Below are 20859 nucleotides of genomic sequence, written 5' to 3'. Positions count from 1 at the left end.
CCCGGGTCACAGAAAATCAGTTCGTCCGTGAACTTTACCTTTGGCCTTGTGACTTGCGTTCCAGCATCGTCACTCATCGATTCCAGCATCTTCGTTTTGGCCGGTTGCAGCATCTCGCGCGCCTGCCGCTGCTCACCAGGTGTCGTTCCAGCATTTGCGTTTGGTCGGTTCGAGCATCGTCGTTGGTCGGTTGCAACATGCCGTGTGCCCTTGTCGCTAGCTCACCTTGCATCGTTCCAGCAACACCGCTCATCGGTTTCAGCATCGTCGTTGGCCCGTTGTAGCAGTGCCCCTTCGCTGGCTCCAACACGCGTCTATGACACCCCTAGATATTAGTCATGGCATTATCCTAATTACTGTGACATGTCATGATGATTATAGTTAAATTGCAATTAAGAATTAATCCAAAACTCAAATTCAAATTCAAATTGCAAGTCAAATTATTATTTCTTCAAACAGTAAAACAAAATTGTTTCGTAATATTGCGAATATTCCATAAGTAATTATGTTAAGGAAAACAACATCACCTAAATTACCAAAATGACCCTATAAATTATAACAATGGATCAGCAGCACTTATATTACCCATTTCAAAATAAACAAGTATTTTGGCATTTCAAAATGATTTGAAACTTTGTTTGCAGTTCCATTATATGACCTAATATTTTTGTGCCAAATGCCATGTTAAACAAAAACCATTTGCTATGAATAAAATTACAAAACAGAAAAGATTAAAAGAAATGGAAAATAATAAAGAAGAAGGGCTAAGCATACCTGTTCACATGGGCCTCTAGGGCACAGGAGAGGCCCAGCCCACCAGCGCCCCTTCTTCAACCCATGTTCATCAGGGCCGCGTTGGCCGCGCGCGCTGCGTCCGCGCCCCGGATCACCACGTGTTGGCCATCGCGTGGCCTCCCCGTCGTCTTCCCGCGCGTATAAGGTCATGTCGCCCCCTATCAAACCTTAACCCGCTCATTCTTCCCTCTCACGTCGCCTTATTCCTCCCGTCGCACTGCTGAGCAGTCATCGCCATGGCCGTCGTCACTGTCGCGACCACCGAGCTCCCCTGGGGCTAGCTACGTGTCTGGGCGCTCCGTCTCCTCCCTCTACGTTAGCTATGTCATTGGATTAAAGCCGGGAGCCCCTGCAACGCTGCCTCGTTGACGTCTTCTTCCTTTGCACCTACTTCCTCAAATTCAGTGACTCTACTGCTCGTAAACTCTCATCGGGCCACCGTGTGCTTCCTAGGTGAGCTCCTCGTCGATTTCCCTCTGTTTCTCACTTCGGCCGCACCTGCCAGGGCCGTTGCTGCTCGGGGTCGTGCCCTAGCCGCGTCCCACACCCGCCCACGCCTGCGACGAATGGCTCCCACCGCGCTCACCTGCCACGCCCCCTACATTGTGCCTCGGCCCTGGCCACACTCGCACGTGTGCTCGCCGCGCTCGCTCGCGCCTGTAGCCGTTGCCACTCCACGCTACTGCTGGTTCTGGTCGCCAGCACCCTTATGTGCTCGTGCATGCACAACCACCAGTGGCTGGTCAGAGCCACTGCCACATGGGTCCTCCCTAATTAGATTAGGGGTTAAGATAATTAACTAGGCCTAGTCCCTGGCATGTGGGTCCCCTGGAGATTAAACTAAATAATCAAACCATATAAGCTTCTGTCTATGACAATTCGGTCCCACTAGGCCTTTGACCGGTCAAACTGTTAACTAGGATTGACCTAGTCAATGACAAGTAGACCTCACCTACCCTATTGACTGGTCAACCATGACCTTCCTACTGACTCAGCACACCCCTGGTCCCACTAGTCAGGCACTATTGCACCTTGTTGGGTGCAATTTCGGGTGCACTTAGCCATTATAATTATTATAATTTTTCATTAAATTAAATACAGGAATTCAGAAAATCAATTAAACTTTAAAAAATCATCTAAAATAATTTATAACTTAGATGAAAAAAAATCTATATGAAAGTTGATTAGAAAAATATAGTGAATCTGAATATGCCATCCACATACTTGCCACACCCCTCTAACATAATGCAAATTGACAATTTGCCCCTGGATACCAAAAAAACTAGAGTTGGGAAAGTACTACCAGATATTTTCCCTTTTCTTTTAAAATGCTTACTGATGCATTAGGGCATATCATCATTACATTTTGACATGACATGCCTTGTGTTGCATTTGTATGCCCATTATTTATATGCTTCCCCCTCTCCTCTATTATTTCGGTAGACCCCGAGATTGCCGGTGAGCCCTAGTATGACTACGTCAACGACGACTCGTCCTTCTCAGCAGAGCTTCTAGGCAAGCAAAAACCCCTTGATCATTCCGATATCGCTTATTCCCTCTCTCTATTGTTTGTAGATAACCCACAAGAATAGGGGATCACAACAGTTTTCAAGGGTAGAGTATTCAACCCAAATTTATTGATTCGACACAAGGAGAGCCAAAGAATATTTGCAACTGTTAGCAACTGAGTTGTCAATTCAACCACACCTGGAGATTACTTATCTGCAGCAAAGTGATTAGTAGCAAAGTAATATGATAGTTTTGATAGTAGTAGCAACAGTAATAGTAAAGGTAACAGTGATAGCAATGATTTTGTAGCAAGTGCAATAGTAACAGTAGCAGTAGTAACTTAGCAGGAACAATATAAGAGAAAATCATAGGCATTGGATCAGTGAATTGGTTGGATGATATTCATCACATAATAGTCATAACCTAGGGCGATACGGCACTAGCTCCAGTTCATAAATATAATGTAGGCATGTATTCCGTAAATAGGCATACGTGCTTATGTAAATAACTTGCATGGCATCTTTTGTCCTACCCTCCGTGGCAGCGGGGTCCATAAGGAAATTAAGGGATATTAAGTCCTCCTTTTAATAGAGAACTAGAACAAAGCATTAACACATAATGAATACGTGAACTCCTCAAGCTATGGTCATCACCGGAAAGTATCTTGAATATTGTCTCCGGGGTTTGCGGATCATAATACGTAATAGGTGACTATAACTTGCAAGATTGGATCTAGAACATAGATATAATGGTGATAACATAAACTGTTCAGATCTGAAATCATGGAACCCGGGCCCAAAGTGACAAGCATTAAGCATGGCAAAGTCATAGCAACGTCAATCTTAGAACATATTGGATACTAGGGATCAAGCCCTAACAAAACTAACTCGATTACATGATGAATCTCATCCAACTCATCACCGACCAGCAAGCCTACGAAGGAATTACTCACTCCCAGTGGGGAGCATCATGGAATTGGCAATGGAGAAGGGTTGGTGATGACAATGATCGAAGATTCCCCTCTCCGGAGCCCCAAACGAACTCCAGATCTGGCCTCCCGATGAAGAACGGGAGGCGGCGGCGGCTCTGTCTCGCGAAACGGGATAATTCTTCCTCTCCTATTTTTTCTCTGAAAATGTGAATTTATATCGTCAGAGATAGGGTCAGTGGGGCCACCAGGTGAGGACAACCCACCTGGGCGCGCCAGGAGGGGGGCGTGCCCTTGTGGGTTGTGCTCACTCAGGGGGCCCCCTCCGGTGGTTCTTGGCTCCAGTATTTTTCTTTTATTCCATAAAAAATCTTCAAAAAGTTTTGTTCCATTTCGAGATCTTTTATTTCTGCACAAAAATAACACCATGGAAGTTCTGCTGAAAATAGCGTTAGTCCGGGTTAGTTTCATTCAAATCATGCAAATTAGAGTCCAAAACAAGAGGAAAAGCATTAGGAAATGTAGATACGACGGAGGCGTATCAACTCCCCCAAGCTTAAACCTTTGCTTGGCCTTAAGAAATTCAGTTGATAAACTAAAAGTGAAAAGAAAAACTTTTACGAACTCTTTTGCTCTTGTTTACATAAATAAGCTTAAGTAGCACCAAGGTTTTCAGCAAAGATCATGACTAACCATGCCAACAATAACTCTTAAAAATCATATTAGCTCATATCAATGACATAAAAAACTAGCAAGCAATAATAAAGCATCATGACAACACTTTGTCAAAACAATCATGATACAATATGACAACAGTGGTATCTCGCTAGCCCTTTCTAAGACCGCAAAACATAAATGGAGAGCACCTCCAAAGTTCAAGCAGCGACTAGACATTGTAATTCATGGAAGAAAATATTCAATCACGATGCATCAAACATTAGCTATACACAATGCATGAGGATGACAATAGTGCTCTCAGGTTGGGCGCTTATTTGAGAAGGTGATGACACAACATAAAATTAAATAGATAATCCCTTCACAAAGGGAAGCAGTGATTTGCAGCAGTGCCAGAGCTCGTTTTAAAAAATAGAGATAAATGAAATTTTGAGAAATGCACTCTTCCTGTTCATTTCGCGACCATTAATTATCGGTATCTTCCATGCTAAACACATTAGTAGCGGTTACCAAGTGATAAAAGTAAAGGTTTACTCCCCCTCCACCGACAAACACACTCCACGGTTAGCCGAATCCACGGGTACCGTCCATACCAACATCAGTCATGGGGAGTGATACGTCTCCAACGTATCTATAATTTTTTATTATTCCATGCTATTTTATTATCAATCTTGGATGTTTTATAATCAATTTTATAGCCATTTTATATCATTTTTGGTACTAACCTATTGACATAGTGCCAAGTGCCAGTTGTTGTTTTCTGCATGTTTTTTACATCGCGGGAAATCAATATCAAACGGAGTCCAAATGCCACGCCAATTTACGATGGTTTTTTATGGACCAGAAGGAAGAAGTTGGGCCCTGGTTGCACCTGGGGGAGTCCCTAGGAGGGAACAACCCACCAGGGCATGCCATGAGGCCCAGACACGTCCTGGTGGGTTGTGCCCACTAGGGTGCCCCCTGGACCGACTCTTTGCTCTATAAATACCCCAATATTCCAGAAACCCTAAGGGAGTCGATGAAATTTTCATCCAGCCGCCGTAGAGTCCAGAACCACCAGATCCAATCTAGACACCATCACGGAGGGGTTCACCACTTCCATTGGTGCCTCTCCGATGATGTGTGAGTAGTTCTTTGTAGACCTTCGGGTCCGTAGTTAGTAGCTATATGGCTTCCTGATCTCTCTCTCTCTCTCTCTCTCTCTCTCTCTCTCTCTTGATTATCAATATAATGGTCTCTTGGAGATCCATATGATGTAAGTCTTTTGGCGGTGTGTTTGTTGGGATCTGATGAACTTTGAGTTTATGATTAGTTATATCTTTTTATATCCATGAAAGTTATTTGAGTTTCTTTGATCTCTTATATGTGTGATTACTTATAGCCTCGTATTTCTTCTCCGATATTTGGGTTTTGTTTGGCCAACTTGATCTATTTATTTTGCAATGGGAAGAGGTGCCCGGTAGTGGGTTCGATCTTATGGTGCTTAATCCAAGTGAAAGAAAGGGAACCAACATGTATGTATCGTTGCTACTAAGGATAAAAAGATGGGATCCATATCTGCCACAATAGATAAACGGATCTTGTCTACATCATGTCATTGTTCTTATTGCATTACTCTGTTTTTTCATGAACTTAATACACTAGATGCATGCTGGATAGCAGTCGATGTGTGGAGTAATAGTAGTAGATGCAGGCAGGAGTCGGTCTACTAATCTTGGACGTGATGCCTATGTAATGATTATTGCCTGGGTATCGTCATGATTATTTGAAGCTCTATCAATTGCCCAATAGTAATTTGTTCACCCACCGTTTGCTATTTTTCTCGAGAGAAGCCACTAGTGAAACCTACGGCCCCCGGGTCTTCTTTCTCATATATTTGCCTTGCGATCTACTTTTTCCTTGCATTTATTTTCAGATCTATTAAACCAAAAAATACAAAAAAACCTTGATGCAATTTATTTGTTCCGCAATCTATTTATCTCATCTACAAATTTACCTCACGTCCTTTGCCTATCTTGAGGCGTCGTACCCCGAAATGGATTGACAACCCCTTTAACACGTCGGGTTGCGAGGTGTTGTTCTTTGTGTGCAGGGGCTGTTTACGTTGTGTTGCTTGGTTCTCCTACTGGTTCAATAACCTTGGTTTCATATCTAAGGGAAATACCTACCGCTGATGTGCTGCATCATCCCTTCCTCTTTGGGTAAATACAGACGTAGCTTCAAGCGACATCAAAAGGAATTTTTGGCGCCATTGCCGGGGAGGATCTTAAACATAACTAGGTTCCTAATCACAAATCTCATCTCCTTGCAATTTACATTATTTGCCTCCCGTTTTCCTCTCCCCCACTTCAAAAAAATTTGTCGTTTTATCCGCCTCTCTTTTTCCGTTCGCTGTTTTCTTGTCGGATCTGTTTTTGCATGCTTCCTTGCTTGCCGGTATGGATAGTTCTTCCTCTATTGCTTGCACTCCTGAGGATGAGGTCCTCAACTTTAAACAAAGGGGAGGAGAAAATTTAAAAGATGCTTGGTATAGAATTTGCAATGCTCATAATAGATCTATCCGTAAGTAATCTACCATTGTGCTTCTGCGTTGTTTTTATTTTGGCATCACCACTTGGTATAGATTCGTCCTTGATACGATTACCGATGGAAATTTCTTAATGAGTCTTCCTTTCAATGCTCTTAATGCCATGGGAAATTTAGTAGGCTCACCACCTCTTATGGTTAATGAAACAATTTTGACTCTTGAGCATGTTATGGAAAGACTAGATGCTATTGAAAAGAAAATGCTCATTGAAGATCATATGGAAATTATTTACAAAAATATGCATAATTTTGCTACTAATCTTGGGTCAAAAGCGGGTGATATTTTTAAGTTGTTAAAAGAGAGGGGTGCCTTAATCCATGAAAGAATAGAAGAAAGTCCATCTCAGATTGATAAATTGGAAGAAATCTTTAGTAATCTAAGCAAGGCTTTTACTACCACTAAAATTATTGAGGAAACTCCCGTAAAGAGTAAGAAATCTAGGAACAAGGGTGCATCTTCTAGTAATAATGATAGAGGAGACCTTAAGATGATTAGCATCCATCCGAATTTTGTTGAAGTGATAAGAGATCCTTTTTGTAAGAATGAAATATTTAAATTTACTCCGAGGAGTGTTGCTATTGAAGGTATTTATGCTAATTTTTTAAAGGATTCTAAGTGTTTGATTGAAGAGTTGGACAAGGATGACAAAACTTAGATCCTTGCTTTATGCCCAGCTAAGGGCGTAAAACTATAACGCTTGTTGGGAGGCAACCCAATGAATAAAATTTATTTTTGCTTGATGTTCTTGTGTGTCAGAACAATTATGCTACTGGTATGATTGTTTTTTTTGTGTTTTAATTAGTGTTTGTGCCAAGTAAAGCCTTTAGGATCTTTTGGGGTGATAGTTGTTTGATCTAGCTGAAAAAGACAGAAACTTTGCGCTCACGAAAATAATTCTTATAAATCACAGAAAATAGATTTTTCCTGATTCTTTTTGAATAAGATTAATATACAAATTATTCTGGTTTTCATAATTTGGTAGAATTTTTGGAGTTACATAAGTATTCAAAAGTTCCAGATTACTACAAACTATTCTGTTTTGACAGATTCTGTTTCCTTTGTGTTGTGTGCTTATTTTGATGGCTCTATGGTTTTCTTTGATGAGTTTTTGCCATAGAAAAGTTGCAATACAGTAGATATAATACAAAAACAAAATAAGAATTGGTTTGACACAACACCTATAATAGTGGTTTGCTTTCTTTTACTAACGGATCTCACGAGGGTTTTGTTGAGTTTTGTGTGATTGAAGTTTTCAAGTTTTGGGTTATCTTACGATGGATGAAAGAATGATAGAAGAGCCTAAGCTTGGGGATGCCATGGAATCCCAAGCTATTATCCAAGAATGAGCAACCAACTAAGCTTGGGGATGCCCCCGAGTGGCATCCCCTCTTTCTTCAAACGACCATCGGTATTTTACTCGAGACTATTTTTATTCGTCACATGATATGTGTTTTGCTTGGAGCGTCTTGTATGATATGTGTCTTTGCTTGTTTTATTTTGTGTTTTAAGTCATCAATCCTTGCTGGACACACCTATTTGATAGAGCCAAAATTATATCGTGACTTGTTAGAATTGCTCTCTATGCTTCACTAAATTTTTATGAGTAATGGACTTGCTCTAGTGCTTTACTTTTATCTTTTTGAGCACGGTGTGCTTAGTATTTTTGAAGAAATGCTCTCTTGCTTCACTTAGATTTTGTTTGAGAGTTAGTAAAAAAATTAAGAAATTCTCTCTTGCTTCACTTAAATTATTTTGAGAGAAATAAAATATGGTATGCTCATGATCTTCACTTATATTTGTTTGAGCTTATGAAAAGCAACACATGAAAATTAGTCCCAAAGTGATAGATATCCAAGAAGGATAAAGAAAGAAAAAAATTATGTCATGAAGATCATTGGACAAAATAAATTTGATTCTTGGTAATAGTTTTGACATATGATGATGTGATATGTGAGTTATGTTGATGAGTAATTGTGCTCTAGTAAGAATATTGGTGTTAAGATTTGTGATTCCCTATGCATGCACGAAAGTCAATAATCATGCAATGAAAATTATATCCTACTTGTGGTGCATTATTCGATGTTAATTATGCTTAATGCTTGCTTATGAGATTATTCATTTCTTGGTTGGTCGCTTCTCAATCTTTTTGCTAGCCTTCATTTTGCACCAAGTATGACCTCTACTTGTGCATCCAAAATCCTTTAAACCAGTTTTGCCACATGAATCCACTATATCTACCTATATGCGGTATTCTTTTGCCATTCTAAGCAAATTTGCATGTTCCATCTATAATTTTCAAAATAAACTTCTCTTTTGTGTGTTTGTTTCGCTCGCGGAACAATAACGGGTAGCTAATATTTTCCATGCTGGATGTGTTATTCTCACGATGAGTGTTTATTCACTTGTCATTGCACGAGAGTAAGGCAAAGGTTTTAGGGATGCCCAGTCCCGAAATGCAAAAATGATTTTACTTCATGTTGTCAAATAATAAATTCCTTGGACAGTGTTGGTATGGAGGGCATCCGTGGATACGACTAGCCATGGAAAGTTAAAGTTATGGTGAAAAAAGGAATAAACTTTATTTTTGTTTGGGAACCGCCTATGATATATCTAGCATGGAAAGTGTTGGGATGCTCCAAGTCATTTTCGTTGGTGGGATGGATACACCTCCCAAAATGTTTTTATCTCTAATTTTTTGCTTTGAGCTCTGGAACCTCTACAAATCCCTACTTCCCTCTGCGAAGGGCCTTTCTTTTACTTTATGCAATTTTTATTTTTGAAATTGAGTCTCCATCCTCTCTTATAAAAGCACCAACTAGGGTACAATATGATCGTACTTAAGTATTGGGTGTAGCTAATATTTGAGTGTGTTTCATGAATGGATCAATGTTTGAGCATGATGGGCTAGGGATAACTTGTTTTAGCATTGATATTTTGAAAGACATGGTTGCTTGTTGATATGCTTGAGTATCTAAATTATTATGTCAAAACTAGACTATTGCTTTGAATCACATAAAAGTCCAAATGTCCATGCTATAAAGAAAAGAATATGATATGACATGATAAACAGCACTCCACATCAAAAATTCTGTTTTTATCACTTACCTACTCGAGGATGAGCAGGAGTTAAGCTTGGGGATGCTGATACGTCTCCAACTACCTATAATTTTTTTATTATTCCATGCTATTTTATTATCAATCTTGGATGTTTTATAATCAACTTTATAGTCATTTTACATCATTTTTTGGTACTAACCTATTGACATAGTGCCAAGTGCCAGTTGCTGTTTTCTGCATGTTTTTTACATCACAGGAAATCAATATCAGACAGAGTCCAAATGCCATGCCAATTTATGATGATTTTTTATGGACAAGAAGGAAGAAGTTGGGCCCTAGTTGCACCTGGGGGGAGTCCCGAGGAGGGGACAACCCACCAGGGCGTGCCAGGAGGCCCAGGCACGCCCTAGTGGGTTCTGCCCACCTAGGGTGCCCCTTGGACCGACTCTTTGCTCTATAAATACCCCAATATTCCAGAAACCCTAGGGGAGTCGACGGAATTTTCATCCAGCCGCCGCAGAGTCCAGAACCACCAGATCCAATCTAGACACCATCACGAAGGGGTTCACCACTTCCATTGGTGCCTCCCCGATGATGCGTGAGTAGTTCTTTGTAGACATTCGGGTCCGTAGTTAGTAGCTAGATGGCTTACTCTCTCTCTCTCTCTCTCTTGATTATCAATACAATGGTCTCTTGGAGATCCATATGATGTAAGTCTTTTGGCGGTGTGTTTGTTGGGATCTGATGAACTTCGAGTTTATGATCAGTTATATCTTTTTATATCCATGAAAGCTATTTGAGTTTCTTTGATCTCTTATATGCGTGATTACTTATAGCCTCATATTTCTTCTCCGATATTTGGGTTTTGTTTGGCGAACTTGATCTATTTATCTTGCAATGGGAAGAGGTCCCGGTAGTGGGTTTGATCTTACGGTGCTTGATCCCAGTGACAAAAAGGGAACCGACACATATGTATCGTTGCTACTAAGGATAAAAAGATGGGATCAATATCTGCCACAATAGATAAATGGATCTTGTCTACATCATGTCATCGTTCTTATTGCATTACTCTGTTTTTCCATGAACTTAATACGCTAGATGCATGCTGGATAGTGGTCGATGTGTGGAGTAATAGTAGTAGATGTAGGCAGGAGTCGGTCTACTAATCTTGGACGTGATTCCTATGTAATGATCATTGCATGGATACCGTCATGATTATTTGAAGTTCTATCAATTGCCCAACAGTAATTTGTTCACCCACCGTTCGCTATTTTTCTCGAGAGAAGCCACTAGTGAAACCTATGGCCCCGGGGTCTTCTTTCTCATATATTTGCCTTGTGGTATACTTTTTCCTTGCATTTATTTTCAGATCTATTAAACCAAAAAAATACAAAAATACCTTGCTGCAATTTATTTGTTCCACGATCTATTTATCCCATCTACAAATGTACCTCACGTCCTTTGCCTATCTTGAGGCGTCGTACCCCGAGGATTGACAACCCCTTTAACACGTCGGGTTGCGAGGTGTTGTTCTTTGTGTGTAGGGGCTGTTTACGTTGTGTTGGTTGGTTCTCCTACTGGTTCGATAACTTTGGTTTCATATCTAAGGGAAATACATACCGCCGTTGTGCTGCATCATCCCTTCCTCTTTGGGGAAATACCGACGTAGCTTCAAGAGGCATCAGGGAGTTTTGTTTAATTATTTCAATTTTGAATTCAAGACTGAGAATCCCTATTACCGCCCCTCGTGAAAGTGCGAGTGATTAAACACTCATCATGAGAATAACCCGCTTAGCATGGAAGATACTGACTACCTCTTGTCACTCTATGAACAATCCAGGCACACAAAACGGATATTTATTTCAAGTTTTTAGAGGTGGCACATGCAAATTTACTTGGAACGGCAGGGTAATACCGCATATAGGTAGATATATGGTGGACTCATCTGGAATAACTTAGGTTTCACGATTTTGATGCACAAACAATATTCCCACTTAGTACAGGCGAAGGCTAGCAAACAGGTTGAGAAGCGGCTAGCTAGAGAGGAAAAACCGGTCATGAACATGCATTATGCATAAGTAATATTGGATACTAGGATGAGTAGTATATGAACACCATGAACATAAATATCATAGAGGCTATGTTGGTTTTGATTCAACTACATGCATGAACATGTGCCAAGCCAAGCCACTCAAACATTCGGAGGAGGATACCGTATCATCATACTACATCATAATCATTTTAATGCATGTTGACATCCAAGATAAATCATTATCCACTCCTAACTACTTAAGCATGGCATGAGAAACTATAACCTCTAACTGTCATTGCAAACATGTTTAATCATAATAGGTTGAATCATGAATACTAGGTTAAACCTATTTACAAAAACAGAACAAGTTGAGTTCATACCCGTTTCTCTCTGCCACAACTAGTTCATCAAATATCGTCATTATTGCCTTTAACTTTCACAACCGAATAATATGGAAATAATAATAGTGCAAGAGTTTCGTGGACAAAGTTGGAATCTGTAAACATTTTATTCAAAGGAGAAGACAAGGTAATTTGGGCTCTTTGTTAGATCAGTAATATGCATATGAGAGACACTCAACGTTTTTATCGTGGTCTTCTCCTTGGTATGACTCAATAAAAAGAAAAGAAATTCAGAGAAACACACTAAAATACTTTTGGAGTTTTTAGTTTCTCTTGAACAAAGCAAATTAAAGAGAAAAACAAAAATGAGAAAAACTATTTACATGGGAGAGCTCCCAACAAGCAAAAGAAGAACAAGGAAATCTTTTTGGGTTTTCTTTCAAATACTACAACTAACTAAACCAGAAAGAAAAACCAAAAAGAAGCAAGCAACATTTTTTGAATTTTTTGAAGTCCACACAAGAAGAAAATGAGAAAATAAATCTAGCATGGATGATACAATGAAAAAGTGTGAACACCGACAACGGGAATGATGTGTGAACATGAATGTAATGTCGATGGAAATATGTACTCCCCCAAGCTTAGTCTTTTGGCCTAGCTTGGTAATCATAACTCACAGCCTGTGTAACAATCAGAGTGATAGCTCACGAAGGCTCTTGGTGCAGACTCCTCAGCCCGTCGATCAGCCACAACCTCTATGTTGTGTGCATGGGCCTCGCTCTCAAGAACATAATACATTCCCTTGCTATGAAAATCAAGGAGAGCGGGCACAGGCAAAAAGGTGTCCACAATGGACTTTTTATTGAACAATATGTTATAAGTATAATCATGGATTTCCCCAGTAAGGAACTTATGGCGTTTCATGGCATCAAAGTCTAAGTACTGAGTGGGAAGGATGGGGTCATTAGGCTTAGGTGAAACACCTAACTCTTCTGCTAAACGTGAAGCATAAATCCCACCATAAAAATATCCACTACTAGTGTTGTGTTGCAGTCTACATGGAACAATCGCTCCAAGGTTATAGCGTTTAACACCAGTGAGGGCAGTGATATGAGGCTCAAATCAGGAGCACAAAGTGTACTACAGTCTTGTTTGCCTACGATGCATTTTCCATTAAACAGTGCGAAGTATTGAATTGATGGGAAATGAATACTTTTTATTCTACCTTGTGTCACACCTCTATTCTCACCGTAGCAAAGACTAGTTAAAAATAACTCATACTCAGCCCTTGGTGGTTCGTCCATCAAACACCAATATGGAATTTTACATGCAACACAGAATGCATCTAGAGGCATAGTGACTGAACGATCATAAAGTTTAAATGAAACTCTAGACTCACGAGGATGAAATTTAAACTCTTTAATAAAAGATTCTATGGGACCGAGGTACTGGTTGCACTTATCTTGAATGTAGGGGCCGAGCTCGGCATTGTGGACATATTGCTCAAATTCTTCTTTAATACCTGCACTCAACATGAAATTATCACACGACCATAAACATGATTTGGTAGAGGCATCCCGTATTGAACTTGTACTTGGTTCAACATAAGACTGACGAGTTCAGCCACTACTAGAAGATGCCTCCAATGACCTCCGCCTCGAAGAACTCCTTCCAAAGAAGTTCATAATATATGCGTACAAATTTCTGGAAAAAAATAGACCACAAAATTTTATTAACAAAACTTTGCAAGATTGATAGCAACTACTCATAGGGACGTATAGAGGCCATATTGAGCATTCAACCTACTTAGAACTCAAAGAATTCAACATGCAAGCCCATCTACAGCAGCACCAAGAGTAGCTAATTATTCAAAATATAAACTACTAAAGCAAAACCTGATTGGACAAACAGGGGAGTCACATACCAAGCAGCAATTCCCCAAAACAGTTTCGGAAATGGAGCTTCGAGCAAAGAGATCGAAATCCACGGTTTGAGAGCAAGAAAACGAGAGAGAGCAATGGTGAATTTTTTCTAGAGGTAGGTGAAGGTGTGGACTAAAGAGATAAGTAAGGGGGCCCACATGCGGACCACAACCCACTAGGGTGCGCCTGGAGCTGCTGGCGCGCCCAGGTGGGTTGTGCCCACCTGGTGCACCCCCTCTGATGTTATTTTCATAAAAATTTCTTAATATTCAGAAAAATCGTATTAAATTTTCAGGGCATTTTGAGAACTTTTATTTTTGGGTCATTTTTATTGCACAAGAAAAATCAGGAAGCGGACAAAACAAGGCAATCTATTTAATTTAACTAAGAAAAACATAGAATAAAAGTTGGGAGCAGAAGGTAGTGCCTACTAAATTCATCAACTTCATACCTCTCAAAAATGATCCATTAATAAGGTTGATCAAGTCTTATTAACAACCACTTTCGATTAGCATGGAACCGAAGAACTTCCATAAAACACTAAGTTACCTCAACGGGGATATGCACGTCCCCCATAATAAGCATTTCATATTTCTCGTTGGCAGTAGGTAGAGGTAGTTGAAAACTTCCAATAGTGACTGTCGGAGAGTTTTCAATAACACTAATTAATACCATTCACTTGGAATTGTTTCTTCGGAAAGTGCACCGTATGCTCATTACCATTGATATGAAAAGTTAGCTTGCTTTTATTGCAATCAATAACAGCCCCTACAATATTCAAGAAGGGTCTACCAAGGATAATCGACATGTTGTCATCCTCGGGCATCTCAAGTATAACAAAGTCGGTCAAGATAGTAACATTAGCAACAACACCGGGCACATCCTCACAAATACCCATAGGTATGGCAGTTGATTTATCAGCCATTTGCAAAGATATTTCAGTAGGTGTGAGTTTATTCAAATCAAGTCTTTTATATAAAGAGAAAGGCATAACACTAACACCAGCTCCTAAATCACATAAAGCAGTTTTCACATAGTTTCTTTTTATGGAGCAAGGTATATTTGGTATTCCAGGATCTCCAAGTTTTCTGGGTACTCCATCCATAAAAGAATAATTAGCAAGCGTGGTGGAGATTTCAGCTTCCAGTATTTTTCTTTTATTAGAGATGATGTCTTTCATGTACTTTGCATAAGGGGTCATCTTTAATATATCCGTCAAACGAGTGCACGAAAAGACCGGTCTAAGCATTTCAGCAAAGCGCTCAAATTCTTCATCATCTTTCTTCTTAGTTCATTTAGGTGGAAAGGGCATGGGTTTTTGAACCCATGGTTCTCTTTCTTTACCATGTTTTCTAGCAACAAAGTCTCTTTTATCACATCTTTTATTTTTGGGTTGTGGTTTATCAAGATCAACAACTGGTTCTATCTCAGCATCATTATCTGGTTGTTTATCATTGTTTAGTTGAGTGTGTGCATGAACATCATCATTATCTTTTTCATTATCACTAAGTGAATGTTCATTACCAGATTGAGTTTCAACATCAGAGATAGAAACATCATTACCATTATCAGGAGGTTTTTCTATTTCAGGTTCACTAGAGGCATGCAAAGTCCTATCATTTTTCTTTTTCTTCTTAGAAGGACTAGGTGCATCCACATTAACTCTTTGAGAATCTTGTTCAATTCTTTTGGGTGTCCTACATGATAAAGTGGTTCCTAAGTCATTTACCTCCTCTAGTTGCTACTCTAACGGCAAAGTCATTTATATTACTATTCATTTGATCTAGCAACTCTCTTTGAGATTTAGCAACTTGTTATAGTTGAGTTTGAACAATAGAGGCATGTTTTCCTGCACCTCTAACATCATTGGTGATTCTCAATAACAAGTCACTCAAGCGAGCAATCATATTAGAATTATATTTCAATTATTTCATAACATTTTCATTGAAGTGATCTTGCTTTCTGATGTAATTATCAAACTCATAAAGGCATTGACTATGATGCATATTATATAGATTGTCCTTTTCATTGAATTTCATTAAAGAATTTACCTCTACCACCTTGGGTGGTGGTGTGTCAAGTCCATGTATCTCTTAGATAGGGGTAAATTTTTAACGTCCTCTGCCTTAATACCTTTTTCCTTCATGGATTTCTTTGCCTCTTGCATATCTTCAGGACTGAGATATAGAATACCCCTCTTCTTTGGAGTGGGTTTATGCGGTGGTTCAGGAAGAGTCCAATCATCATAATTTTTCAATATATTATTCAATAATTCCTCAGCTTGTTTAACAGTTCATTCCCTGAAAACACAACCAGCACAACTATCTAGGAAGTCCCTAGTGTCGGTGTCAAAACCGGCGGATCTCGGGTAGGGGGTCCCGAACTGTGCGTCTAAGGCTAATGGTAACAGGAGGCGGGGGAAACAATGTTTACCTAGGTTCGGGCCCTCTCTATGGAGGTAATACCCTACTTCCTGCTTGATTGATCTTGATGATATGAGTATTACAAGAGTTGATCTACCACGAGATCGTAGAGGCTAAACCCTAGAAGCTAGCCTATGATTATGATTGTTCTTGTCCTACGGACTAAACCCTCCGGTTTATATAGACATGGAGGGGGCTAGGGTTACACAGAGTCGGTTACAGAGAAGGGAATCTACATATCCGAATTGCCAAGCTTGCCTTCCACGCAAAGGGGAGTCCTACCCGGACACGGGACGAAGTCTTCAATCTTGTATCTTCATAGTCCAATAGTCCGGTATAAGCATATAGTCCGGCTGTTCGAGAACCCCTAATCCAGGACTCCCTCAGTAGCCCCTGAACCAGGCTTCAATGACGATGAGTCTGGCGTGCAGATTATCTTCGGCATTGCAAGGCGGGTTCCTCCTCTGAATACTCCAAAGTAGATCTTGAACACAAGAATCGTGTCCGTCTCTGCAAAACAAATTCCACATTCCACCATAGAGAGTACAATATTCCACGAGTCTAATCTGCTGACAACTTTTCCATAGCGTGACATCACGCCGTGGCCTGGTCATTATTCAAACCGTTTTCTCAACCTGCTACTACACATCTTGCGAGGCGGTTTTATTGGCACGTCTTGTCGAAGCAGAGATCATGTCCCCTTATCATGGGATTCTCATCAATACGGGTGTGGGTAACCCAACCGCGCCATTAGCACGGCGCTTGGGGAATAAGCGAGTTTCTAGGGCAAGTGGGGAGGCGCATGACTCCTACTGCCTTTATAAGGAGACAAGGATTCCCCTTTTTCACCCACGCCTTCTTCTTCCTCTGCTCATCCACTCTCGAGCTCCAACGCCCAAGCTTTCACATTCTCCGCAAAAACATTCCGAACATGTCCGGAGCGGGAGGCAAGTGGATGGCCTCCTCCGCTACGAAGGAGGACATCAAGAAGCTTCGAGAGGCCGGATACTTGTCCACAAACACCACGCATCGGCTTCCGGCCGAAGGGCAGATCATCCCTACCCCAAAACCCCAGGAAAGGGTAGTATTCCTCTCTCACTTCGTCCGCGGGCTGGGATTCCCCCTCCACCTGTTCGTCCGCAGACTAATGTTCTACTACGGGCTAGACTTCCATGATTTGGCCCCCAACTCCATCCTCAACATCTTGGCGTTTATTGTCGTGTGCGAGGCCTTCCTCTGCATCACGCCCCACTTCGGCCTATGGCTGAAGACCTTCAACATGAAGCCAAAGGTGGTGAGCGGCCAACAAGCAGAGTGCGGAGGCGCCATGGTGGGCAAGATGCCCAATGTCACCTGGCCCGATGGCTCCTTTGTGGAGACTGCGAAGGGGTGGCAATCAGGGTGGTTCTACATCACCGAGCCACGCGATGCCAACTGGGCGGCGACCCCCGAATTCTGATCCGGCGTCCCCATGCGGCTCACCTCCTGGCAAGAGAAGGGCGTAGCCTGGGGCTTAGCGGAAGAACTGGCCGAACTTCAGACATGCGTCCAAAATATGATAAGCAAGAAAATCAAGCTCGTCAACATGGTCCAAGTTATGCTCCTCCGCCGGATTCTTCCGTGTCAGAGACGGATTTGCAATCTGTAGGAGTTCGACCCGACCGAACACCAGACGCTGCGAGAGCTCTTCGGCACAACGCACAAAGACGCCTGGAAGGTGCTCTTCAAGGCCAACGAGGTACCACCGCCCACCACCGAAGATCACGGGCTCAGCGCAAAACGCCGAGCCAATCCGGTAAGTTTTCATATTTGCAAGATATGCCTTTTACTAGCACATCCGCGGGAGGAATCTAAGCCTCCATTCCAATCTTACAGGCCTGGGTAGTGATAGCGGAGGAGATTGACTGTCCGGCTGCGCTACCTGAAGATCCAGAATCGCCTCTTCTAATGAAGATGTTGTTTTTCGGCGCCCTATGAGGTGCCGGAGAAGAAGGCCAAGAATACGGCCGCGGGGACCAGAGATGGTCTCCGGCGCAAGGTTGCACCGGACATGATGTCCGAAGACACCGAGATGCACTCCTCCACCAAAGACGACGAGGAGGAGGAAATCTATCCCCCCTACTAGGGGGAGAAAGAAGAGGAAGGCCGCCACGCATGGGGAGGCCGAAGTGTCCAAGAAGGAAAAAACCGTCCTTCCGGACCACTCTACCGCAGCTACCAACAGCGGCGAGGAGTGGGAACCCAGGTCAAGCCCATGGCTAAGTCGTAAGTATCCAGACACAATAGTACTTTCGATATGTTTGCTTTATCACTTCTTAACGTGCCAGACATGCACCTGCAGTCCGGCCAAGTCCAACATCAAGATATCCTCCTCTTCGGAGGGATCAATGGACCCGTCGGCGATGAATAGTGATTCACTTCCGACAGCCTCCTCCCCCAGGGTTGCGGACGACACCGAGGTGTTGTCTCGAAAGATACTAGGCCAAGGGGAGACAGTTCCAGAGACGCCCCCAGGCGAAATCCCAGTCGCCGGGCACATGGGGGGGGGGGGAAGACCCCCATGGACTCCGATAATGGGGGCGCAGCCAGTTTGGCCCCCAGCCGAATACGGCTCCGGAAACCCAAGTGGTTCCGGATTCAGGCAGGCAACCTCTCCCTAAGGAGGGCGAGCCGCCTGTACCGATGACCTCTGTCCATCCAGAGGCACCGGACAGCTTGCTGGAAACGCTTCGTAGCGCTTCCATTGATGAAGAACATCGTACTCTTATGAGTACGGTGATTGAGAAGGTCCAGTCCACCAAAAGCGGATTGACTGAAGCCTGCGCTAGCCTTCTAACAGGATTTGAGGTAAGTAATAAAATTGTGAGAGAACATCACAGTGCAGACAGTAGCCCCTGATACTTTGTTTGGTGTTCGGAAAGAAAAGCCGAACAGAGGATCAAATAATATTCGCAAGAGTCTAACATAAGATGTCTATGTGAATAAGCAGGCGTCGCTGCTGGCCACTGCCGCTCGTACTATGGAGGTCTCTGGACTAAAGCAGGACCTGGAGCAGACCAAGGGAGAGCTCGTCCTCGTGAAGAGGCAGCTGGAGGAAAGTCAAGGTACGCAATACCCTGCCCGTATACTTATAAAGGATAAATGGTTTCTGCTGATAGAAGCATCATGAACTTTGATAGGGGCCACGAACAAAGTGGCAGCCCTTAAGAAGGCGCTGACCGAGGCCGAAGACAAAGCAGCCAAGGAACGCGCCGCGTGCGAGAAGCAAGAGGCCCGGGTCAGCGAGGTCCAGCAAGAGCTCCAGGATTTCGTCCAGAAGTACAAGTCCTTGGAGCGTGACTCTAAGACTCAAGAGTGCGAGCTTGCCAAGGCCCTCCAGAGTGCACAAGACGCCAGAGGCAAAGCCCAGAAGGCCCTCCAGGAGATCCAGGCAGCCAAGAAGATTGCGGCTGGTAAGGCATTTGTTATGCAAAGCAAGCATGTGAAGGAGACTTTCTTTTTACTTACCCAAATTTGGAGTTCTCGAGGAGCGTTTGCGGATCTGCCGCGCAGCATGTCAGATGCCACAGAGTTCTACCGAGCCGAAGAAGGGAGCTCATCGAAGAAGTTGTTCTGGTCTCAATATCTTGGGACAGAACATCCGATGCCCTTGAGCGACCAGCTGAAGCAACTGGTCGAGCTGCACAAGGCAGCCAAACTGGTCATGAAGGACCTCATAGTCCAGCTATGGCCTGCCGAGCCTATGCCCAACATCTACTTTGGTCTCGTGAAGCGGCTTGTGAGTGCCTGCCCATGACTTGAAGTCATAAAACGATCGGTTTGCATTGAAGGTGCGCGGATGGCCTTTGCCGTGCAAAGATGCATTGGGCGAAGATGGACACCACGACGCTGATGACCAAGGGGCCACCGAAGGGCAAGGAGCACCGCCGACCCAAAAACTATTATGACAGTGTCCTGAAGGGCTCCCACCTTGTGGCGGAGCAATGTACCAAGGATGTAATCTTTGAATGAATACATTTATTTTATCCTGTAATATGAAACAAGTTTATTTGTGCAATATAATGCTTGTTGATTTAAAATTTTACCTCATGTGCGACCGTTTATAAAATATGAGAGTTGGCCAGTCATCGGCTTCTGCCCCCATGTAACTAGTATAGGGGTGTTCGGGATAAATCTAAACACTCTTTATCCAAGTTTTTGGTCCTTTAAGGAGGTGTCTAGCGCAACGAACAAGGCAATCAGACTATACAGCTTTATCACCCTCACTTAGCCATAGAAGTTCTATAATTTTAAATTTTGGCGTAGTCCCTGGTATTCGAAAGGCCGAACTTGGGGCGCTATACACACCTAAATCGGACAAAGACCGATTCCTCGCATAAAGCGGAAAAAAATCTTTAAGGATTTGAAACCTCTCGAACAACGACCAGCTCTCGCTGCATCATAATAGTCAGTTTTTGGCTTTCTCTACTGAGGTGCTCGTCCGGAAGAACCGGGACACAATCGCAGTAGTTCTCCGTTTACTACCCTAGCCGATATAGCAGAACGTAGGGTAGCAAGCACAGGAGGCGGGCAACCCAACTATTGACCCAA

The sequence above is a fragment of the Triticum dicoccoides genome, chromosome 6B, assembly GCF_002162155.2.
Source record: "Triticum dicoccoides isolate Atlit2015 ecotype Zavitan chromosome 6B, WEW_v2.0, whole genome shotgun sequence".
Classification (NCBI taxonomy): Eukaryota; Viridiplantae; Streptophyta; class Magnoliopsida; order Poales; family Poaceae; genus Triticum; species Triticum dicoccoides.
This window is presented reverse-complemented; position numbering follows the sequence as displayed.